Below are 9,799 nucleotides of genomic sequence, written 5' to 3'. Positions count from 1 at the left end.
CCTTTAGAATTGGAAATGTGTAAAACTGTATTGAGATATGTAAAAAATGTATTGAGATTATAAATATTTTGACATTTTGTAGTAGTTACTAACAAGATCTTTTAAATATTAATTTAAATAATTATTATTTAAATTTTTTTTTTTTTTTAAACTTTCATTGATGTTTCGAATCTAGACCGTTGAGCAAATCAAAAAGAAGACCAGATGAAAAGTTGCGAGTTTAAATATTAAGTGGATTGAAATCGAATTGTGACGGTATATGTATGTTATGAATATATTTGAAATTACATGTGAGGAAAAAAATTATAAATTCAATACAAGTATTTTCTTCTTTGTAGAAGTTTGCAAATGTGTAAAATTGTGGAATATACTATCTTTGCTGACGTGTAAAACAAAAATGATAAAACTTAGTTATGGTCATTTGAATTTGAAGTAGTGTTGGTGAGATTCCAAAAGGTTGCACATGTTTTTTTTTTATTAATCCATAGTTCCCCTACACACATTGGATTAGCACATTCGGTACCCACTTCCCACATCCAACTAGCACATTCTACTCTACGAGGCAACCAATCATACGTTTAAACATACACCCTCAATTCAATCCCACATCGGTTGCTTGTGGAAGTCTTAGACCTTTTTCTTATTTTATTGAGACGTGATAGCTCTAGAGTAAATGGTCCAAAAACCACAAATTTTATTAGTTTTTACAATGTAGGCCTGTTTTTCAGTGCGAAGGCTTTATTGGTACCGGAAACTCAACAAGTTTATTTTGAAACATTTTGTTTTTTATAATGCAAAATTATTAATTAAGTTTTTATAAATATATTTTTTCATTGACAATACTTTTTAATTTGTTTACTAATTAAGTGCGTGATTCTAATCAATTTTAGTGAGATGAAATGTAGATTTTATTGAAAAATATTAGGCTTCAAACACACTTGATTATTTTAGAGGTCAAATTAAATATATATATATATATATATATCTTTTTTTTTCTAGAACATTCAATTGCATGAGAATTTTATTTATTTGACCCCCAATACAAAAACAAATATTAAAAAAAAAAGAAGAAGAAGACATGAGGCTTCATTTTAATTTTTGATTTGAACCTATCAGGCATGACCAAACTTTATTTTTTGGAAGAAATAACAATTTTTTTGAGCTTTGCCCATTCTTATGAGAAGAAATCATATATATTATTAAGGGTCCTAAAAATGTGGGATCTTCTCAAATATGAGACCTTTGGTGGTTATTTAACTCGCCTAATGAACATGTTACTCTTAGAGATAGCAAAATGTACTACAAGGACAGCTTGAGATGCTCTAAAAGGGAGTGTGTAATAGAGAAGTGAGGGGTGTGAATATACCTATGGTTAATTAATAGGTATTATCACTGATATACCTATGGTCAATTGATAGGTATTATCACTGATGAAGGACGTGCTTTATGCAATAACCTTAAATTACAGCAACAAATGAAACATCTTAGAGGAAGAAAAGAATTAGGTGAATTTTGTGAACAATTTGCCTATGATACAAAATTACAGTATCCTCATAAACAAAAGAAACATAAAAGTTTTTCAAAAAATACTTTTAGAAAATCCAGGAAAAACAATTACAAAACCAACCTAAGGAAGTTGAAATTTCAAGTTCCAGTCAACCAACTGAAACTAAACCTTCTGAGCCTGATTATCTCATGCTCATGAATACAGTTACTTTTTAGAAAAGGTATATCAGAATTACTTTTATGATAAAACCTGATTCTATTATAAAAGATGCCATTGCTCTTGTAGATAGTGGAGCTGATATGAATTGTATTCAGAAAGGATTAATTCCTACTAAATACTTTCATAAAACAACTCAATCCCTTACAAGTGCAAGTGGTAATTCGTTATACATCCAGTATAAACTTCCCGAAGTACTTATCTGCAATCAAGGATTATGTTTACCAACATCCTTTGTTCTGATCAAAAATATGTCTCAAGCTATAATCTTAGGGACACATTTCCTGTGTTTATTAATGCCAATAACAAAAATTGATTCCATTGGTATTTACACAACCCTTAATAATCAGCCGATTATTTTTGAGTTTATTACCGAACCTTATACCAAAACGTTAGATCAAATCAAAGATCTAGTTGATTTTAAGGAAAAACAAATTAATTTCTTACAGAAAGAGATTAGTTTTTTAACTACAGAACAAAGGCTTCGATAGTCTTCTTTCCAGCAAAAGATCAAATCACTCAAACAAGAATTCCAAACTGAATTTGCAGTGATATTCCTAATGCTTTTTGGGATAGGAAAAAACACATAGTTTCCTTTCCTTATGAACCAGGATATGACGAGCGCAAAATTCCAACTAGAGCTCGCCCCAGTTAAATGAAAAAAGAGTATTTAGAACTCTGTAAAATAGAGATTAGTACTCTTCTTCAGAAAAAGCTCATTAGATCCAGTAAATCTCCTTGGAGTTGTACAACATTTTATATAAATAAAAATGCAGAAATAGAAAGAGGTGTGCCAAGATTGGTTATCAATTATAAACCTCTAAATGATGTCTTGCAATGGATTAGGTATCCAGTTCCAAATATAAAAGATCTTTTAGATTGCCTCCAGGATGCTATCATTTTTTCAAAATTTGATATGAAATCAAGATATTGGCAGGTCCAAATAGCTGAACCAGACCGGTATAAAACTGCCTTTACAGTACCCTTTGGGCATTTTGAATGGAATGTCATGCCATTGGGATTAAAGAATGTTCCATCTGAATTCCAGCATATTATGAATGATATTTTTACTCCTTATACAGAATTTGCAATTTGTTGTATTGATGATGTTCTTATTTTTTCATCATCCATAGACCAGCATATGAAACATCTTAATATTTTTAAGCATGTTATTATCATAAATGGATTGGTAGTTTCTGCATCAAAAATGAAACTTTTCCAGACTACAATCAGATTTTTGGGCCATAATATTCATAATGGCACTATAATCCCCATTAACAGAAGCATGGAGTTTGCATCCAAATTTTCAGATGAAATTAAAGATAAAACTCAATTACAGAGATTTTTAGGTAGTTTAAATTATATTCATGATTACTATCCTAATCTTGCTACCGATGCAACTATTTTATATTCTAGACTCAGAAAAAATCCCCCACTCTGGGGACCAGAACATACAGAAGCTGTTCAAAAAATTAAGGCTCGAGTCAAGACTCTACCTTGTTTATCTTTACCAAATCCAGAATGAAAAAAAATTGTTGAAACTGATGCCTCTAACCTTGGTTATGGTGGCATATTAAAACAATTTAATACAAACAGTAAAAAGAAGAACTTTTAAAATTTACTTCTGGTATTTGGCATTCAGCTGCAAAAAATTATCCTACAATCAAACAAGAATGTTTAGTCATTATTAAGTGTGTTTTTAAATTCCAGGATGATTTATTAAATCAACATTTCTTAATACGAGTTGATTGTTCTGCAGCAAAACAAATTCTTAAAAAAGATGTTAAAAATTTAGCCCAAAAACAAATTTTTGCCACTTGGCAAGGCCAACTTTCAGTCTTTGATTTTGATATTGAATATATCAAAGGAGAACATAATTCTCTTCCAGACTTTTTAACCCGTGAATATTTACAGGGTCCAACCAATGTCCAGTAGAGGCCGAGGCCCATGCAGAAGGGGCCGCAGAAGGGGAAATCCCTACCATACAGAATTTCCAAGGCTCAATGCCTATTCCAGTAAAAAAGGGGAATCTAGCCAAACGGCTAAGGATGTCCTCCTAGCTCCTCCAGTACTATATGTCTTGAATTTCATTACTGAGGACACTGTCCTTTATATTGATACAGCAGATATCCAATGGATGAATGATCCTTAGGAGATCAAAATGAGGTATTTAACTACTCAACATGCCCTCCCTCATTTTGATCAGTACATATATATTTATGAGCAGATTCTTGTTGAAACTGCTTCAATGGATTTCAAACATACATTGGCTGAACCGAACCGTACTCCCAGTCCAATCAATTACAGTAAAGTTACAATCCAGCAAATTTTGCCTATGGCTGCTTGGGGTATGCACCCTCATGTTACCAGAACTCTTGAGATCCGTAATAAGGAATCTCGCTACAGCTATTAGGATTATATAGATGCTTTTTCCCAAGCCTTTTATTATATGAATCCTCCACGGAACCATTCTTGGTTTATTCGTGCTCTTCCCGCCGTTCTCAACAACGATCTCCCAAACTGGTTTCTCGTTTGGTGGGATAAATTTGGGATTCAGATTGATGCTTTTCCAGAACCAATTCGTCTTGCATTCAATGAATGGCAAGCTGCTTACAGTCACATTCCAGTAAACAAGGATATTTCAATGTCCAAATCTATAGTCCATTTTGTCATTCGATTTGGAATTCCATGGATATGGAAATGGGATTTCCAGTGTGACTTCCAGAATAAAATTCCTCGTTTAAAAAGAGTGTTCTTTTATAAATGGTAGAATAAAATGGATGATCCTAAACCACATCAGGAACTTCTCCAGAAAATTAAAGCCCATACACAGGCTTGCTGGGATACCACTCCAAAACTTATCCCAGCTGCTCTAGTACAAAATCCTTTTGTTCAAATCCAAAATGATTGAAGGCAAAAGTTTCCAGCATTATCAGAGCAAGAATTAATTATCAAAAGCATGGATTTTATGAAGGAACAATTCTTGCAGTCTTTTTCCAGAGATGATACCAGCATTAAGTCTGCTTCTAGTCATGGTGGTCCCGAAGATGATCATTTTGATCCTCTCTTGGAAGATGAAAATGAATTTACAGTATTACCAGGAGAGTCTCAAGAACCAGAAGAACCCAACTTTGATGATTTTTGGAATTCGTTGACTAGCCTCATTTCTGAAAAGTTGAGCCAGGAAAAAGATAGAAAAGGAAAAGGAAAAGAGGAATAAATAATTTACCTCTGTCCTCCACTAATCCAGCATCACTTTCCAGTATCATGAAGCGACAAATTTGCTTTCGGCTAAAGTAGATTCCTTTGTTTGCCATCATTATAGCTGGCCATCCAGCTGTCCTCTGCCGACGCTTATAGATAAGGCAATTTCGAGGAGATAAGGATGATCGACTCCAAGCTAACCAGGACACGCCACCTGTCTACCTCAACCTTATCTTGTTACTTTTATTTTTCTATTTAAGGGATGCCTCACCCTTGTTGAAGGCACGCTTTTCTTTTGAAGTATTAAGTTTATAATATCATAGTGCTCTCTCTCTCTCTCTCCCTCTAAAGTGTGTACTCCTTCTACTACTGTTTAAAAGATAATAAAGTTTGAAGTTCTGATTGTAAGTATTTCTTCTTTTGTATTTCTTTAATGTATGTCTGTTTATAATCTTGTTATATTAAATGATATATTAGATTTTCACATTATAAGAAAAAGTAATATTGAAAATTATTTATCTATTTGGTCTAATGATCCTTGGGGTCTCCAGCAGTTAGAAACCTGTAATCAATAGATTACACAACTCCAGACTCAAATACAAGAACAGATTTTCCTCTTGGCTGCGGCCGTTAGGCCTCCACCTTCTCCTCCAGCACAGTAGATACATGAACCATATATGGCATAATTAGAATAGAATAAAATAAAACTATGACTAATAATATTCTTGGGTTAGTGCTTAATGATGGGTAGAACAGTGATAGGGTTAGTGGGACGTCACCCAAGTCGCGTAGAGTCAGACCGTTAGCAGTGATTGCGGTTAGGTCATTTAGCTTTGTAAGTCGTTAACAGACGTGCTAGCTTTGCCCTGTGTCAGGCACCATTATTGAAAAATATTAGGCTTCAAACACACTTGATTATTTTAGAGGTCAAATTAAATATATAAATATATATATATATATATATCTTTTTTTTTTCTAGAACATTCAATTGCATGAGAATTTTATTTATTTGACCCCCAATACAAAAACAAATATTAAAAAAAAAAAAAAAGAAGACATGAGGCTTCATTTTAATTTTTGATTTGAACCTATCAGGCATGACCAAACTTTATTTTTTGGAAGAAATAACAATTTTTTTGAGCTTTGCCCATTATTATGAGAAGAAATCATATATATTATTAAGGGTCCTAAAAATGTGGGATCTTCTCAAATATGAGACCTTCGGTGGTTATTTAACTCGCCTAATGAACATGTTAGAGATAGCAAAATGTACTACAAGGACAGCTTGAGATGCTCTAAAAGGGAGTGTGTAATAGAGAAGTGAGGCGTGTGAAATGTAAAAATACCAATGAGCGGGGATTGGGGCTCAAGAATGCAGTTAACCTTGAGCAAGGGTCATGGGTATTGGTGTTAGGTTTTGTATATTTTTATCTTATGATTGTATTATTTATTAGTCATAGTAAATTTGCCTATTTCGTCGATGGATGTAGTCATTTTTATTGGAATTGTGATTTTTTATAAGCTTATTTTGAGTTAACTTTGAGCCCAAATTTGAGTGGGTCCCACACGTCTTTTGGGATGGGTCCATGGCAAGTCACACGGTGAAGACGGTTCATCAAAACCGTTTATGAGTGAATAGGAAGTTGACATCGTTTTCGGATTTATGGAATGGACAATTAAAGAGTAAAATGTGGGTTTCTTTAAAATGGTTGTCCCACATTAAAACTTTAAGAGAGCTTGTATGTGATTATAAGTTCTACGTGGACAAACTTAGGTTGGGCCCCAAGGGACACCCCAAGTTTGTAGAAGGAAGGAGTTATGGACAAAATGAGTCTTGTGTCACGGCCTTGGTTGTTTCCAAGCTATCTGTGTGGCACTTAGACAATCTCAAGCTTCACTTGATGATGCTAAGTCAGCCTAACTCACAAACTTAGAAGAAAGACACGTAAAAGGAATACAAGAGAGTTTGATATTTATAGGCTCCCTAGGAGCATTCTAAAACTCCCAAGAAAATGTCATGTAAAAGCTTTTCATGGAAGCCTTCTTTACAAGCTACAAGAATGTTCTAGAATGCCTTTTAGAACTATCTATACAAATATCTAATTATATGTTCTAGAACTCTCAAGAAAATGTCATGTAGAAGCTTCTCATGGAAGCCTTCTTTACAAGCTACAAGAATGTTCTAGAATGCCTTCTAGAACTATCTATACAAATATCTAATTATATGTACAAGTGTATAGGTTCTTGAATTCCTAGGTTCTTCTAGAATTATCCATAGTTTGCTAAAGGGTTCTAGATTCTTACATTTGCCTCTCTTTCTTGCATGCTCCCTTCTAGATATTTTGGAGAATTCCGTAGGGGCGTGACACTTGGCTCAAACCACCAAACATGTGCACGCGCCGCCGGGTCGAGCTGGGCCGGGTGCGGGTTGTGGGTTGGGTCCTTACACTAATTTTGGACAAAATTTGTTCGATTTTTTTCCAAAAAATTCTTACGGGAAAATTATTTTTTTTGAATGAAATTAATTCAAATTTTGCGCCAAATTTGAATTCAAATTTCCTGTCCAAATAATGCCTCTTCTGATTCCATTTTCTAGCAAGTTCAAACTGTTTTCTAACAGATTTAAAATTGCTTAGCAGTTATGGACAGATTCAAATTGGTTTTCCAGCAAATCTATTCAAAGTTTGAATCATACATGTTCGGTTTGGAAACCTACTTGTTCGGCCCTTCTAAAGGGTCACCAATTTGCCTATAAAACAGGTTTCTAGCAGATTTCAAAGATCCAAAAAATTAATTCTCTTCCAGTTTTTTTGCTCTCTATTTGCATTGTTCTTCATACTAGGTTTTTAGAGAAATTTCTAAGAGTATAGAACACAGGTTCTAGTTTGCCGTACAGATTGCTTGGAGTGCGATTACAATCTATGTAGATCATTGTATCCTGGGAGATAGACGCCATTGTAGACATCCCATTTTTGACGACCCTTCAAGACTTGGATGTCCTTGCAAGTACATCCGATGATGAGCCTGTTTGCTCGCCGAGTACTCGAAGTCCTCAGCGGAACGCCACAACTTTGAGCCTTTCAAACCATGTATCCTTTTTGTCTTATTTTTGGACCATGCCTTGGTCTTTCCCTCCTACAGTCTCTGGTGGCCTGCCGGCCATCCATGGAGGCTGCCGGCCAGCACTTCTTGTCTGCCTGCCATTGATGTGCCTTGCCGGCCATCAATGATGCCTTGCCGGCCACCAGTGTTTTCTGCAGATATTTTATGCCAGCTGTACCAGCTGTTTGCACAAATGCTTGCATCTGTCCATACGTGGAGGGCTGGATCTCCTTGTATATAATTTATGTTTTCTATATATAGGGCCCCCTCTCTCTCATGTTTTGAGGTTAGAAGATCTCAAACTAAAAAATTCTCTCTCTAGATTTCTCTCTCTCTTGCAATTTTGTGCACACTTGCCTAGTCATATCACTCTTTTGCATACACATCTTTAACCAAAGTTGATCACCTTTGAACTGAGGTCCCTTGAGGCCTTGTTGGAGCTCTTGAATATGGTTTTTACTTGTATTTGTGCCTAAAGTTGTGCTTGGCTTCAAGAGGTATAACACTTGTTTTAGTACACTTGTTTCTCTATCTTTTCTCACTGTTTTTTGGGCCATTTTTGAGCTGTAAAAATCTCTGTTTTAATGGGCTGAAATTTGTGTTTTAAGCCATTTAACATTAGGGGGGTGTCTCATCCTTTTTTATTCCTTGCTTCTAAAGCTTTTGCACCTTTGTTTCCCACTTTCAAACCAACTTTTTTTGGGCCTCTAACCGTTGAATTTCAGAGTATTTTCAGTGGCAAAAAACATGTTTTGAAGTCCAAAATTGGAGGGGTTAGCCTCCTCTCCTTGTGGTTTGTTTGCTAGCCTAGTTAATTCAATATGTTAACATGATTTTTTAACTTTCTGTAGCTATATTCCAGCATGTTTTTGCCTTTGTTTTAGATTACTTTAGCTCTGTTTTGGGCTGTTTGGGTCAATTGAGTCTTGTTTTGCATGGTTGTAGTGTAAAGGTCCTCACAAGAATGGTGTTTTAAGCCATTAGGCACCTATTGTTTGAGTTGATTGCATGTTTTGGTGATGTTTTTGCACTTCATTTCAGCACTTATAATCTCTGCAACCTCCCTCATTTCTTGACTTTTTAATTTGCTTTGAGGGTTGTTTCAAACTTGGGATTATTTAAGCTTGAGATTGAGGTCCATGCTTAATGGTTTAATCCCCTTTTGAGGGTTCATTACCAACGGTATGAAACTTCTCTCATGCCTTAAACCACCCCTTGGTTGACACTTCTTTCACTTTAGAAAACTCTCACCAATGGACTTAATTGACTAAGTAATGGTTGGTAATTAAAATGAGCAAATAAGAGTGGCAAGTAAAAGTGAGCAAGATAATAACTTGTGTGTTGTGTGTTCAATCGAACGTTAATTGAACACAAGGAAAGTTAGGACATTTCATACTCAAAGTGATGAAATGTCTCAAGTTTCCTAGGTCTCCATTGCCCTTGATCATGCATGATAGGGTAATGGTTCTTGTTTGTCTTGTGTTGCATTTATTAAGCTTGCATATCTTGAATCACAAGCCATCATGCAATGAAATTGCTTGGATTGGTGGTTTGTGGCTTAAGTTCACCTTTCCTTGGATTTGTTTATGAAAATGAGGGGTGAATTGTACAAATAATCTGTGAGAATGCCTTCTTTTTGCTTTGCTTGTCCTCTGTTGCAGCAAGTGAAACAGTGCATCAATGGCCGACAGGCCACTATCCATGGCTGTCAGGGCACTATAGATGGCCGGCAAGCCACTTCTATGGCCGGCAGGTGGCCGACAGTCTCTA

The sequence above is a fragment of the Camellia sinensis genome, chromosome 2 (assembly GCF_055761805.1).
Source record: "Camellia sinensis isolate YWXY chromosome 2, ASM5576180v1, whole genome shotgun sequence".
Lineage (NCBI taxonomy): Eukaryota > Viridiplantae > Streptophyta > Magnoliopsida > Ericales > Theaceae > Camellia > Camellia sinensis.
Note: the sequence above shows the minus strand (reverse complement) of the source record.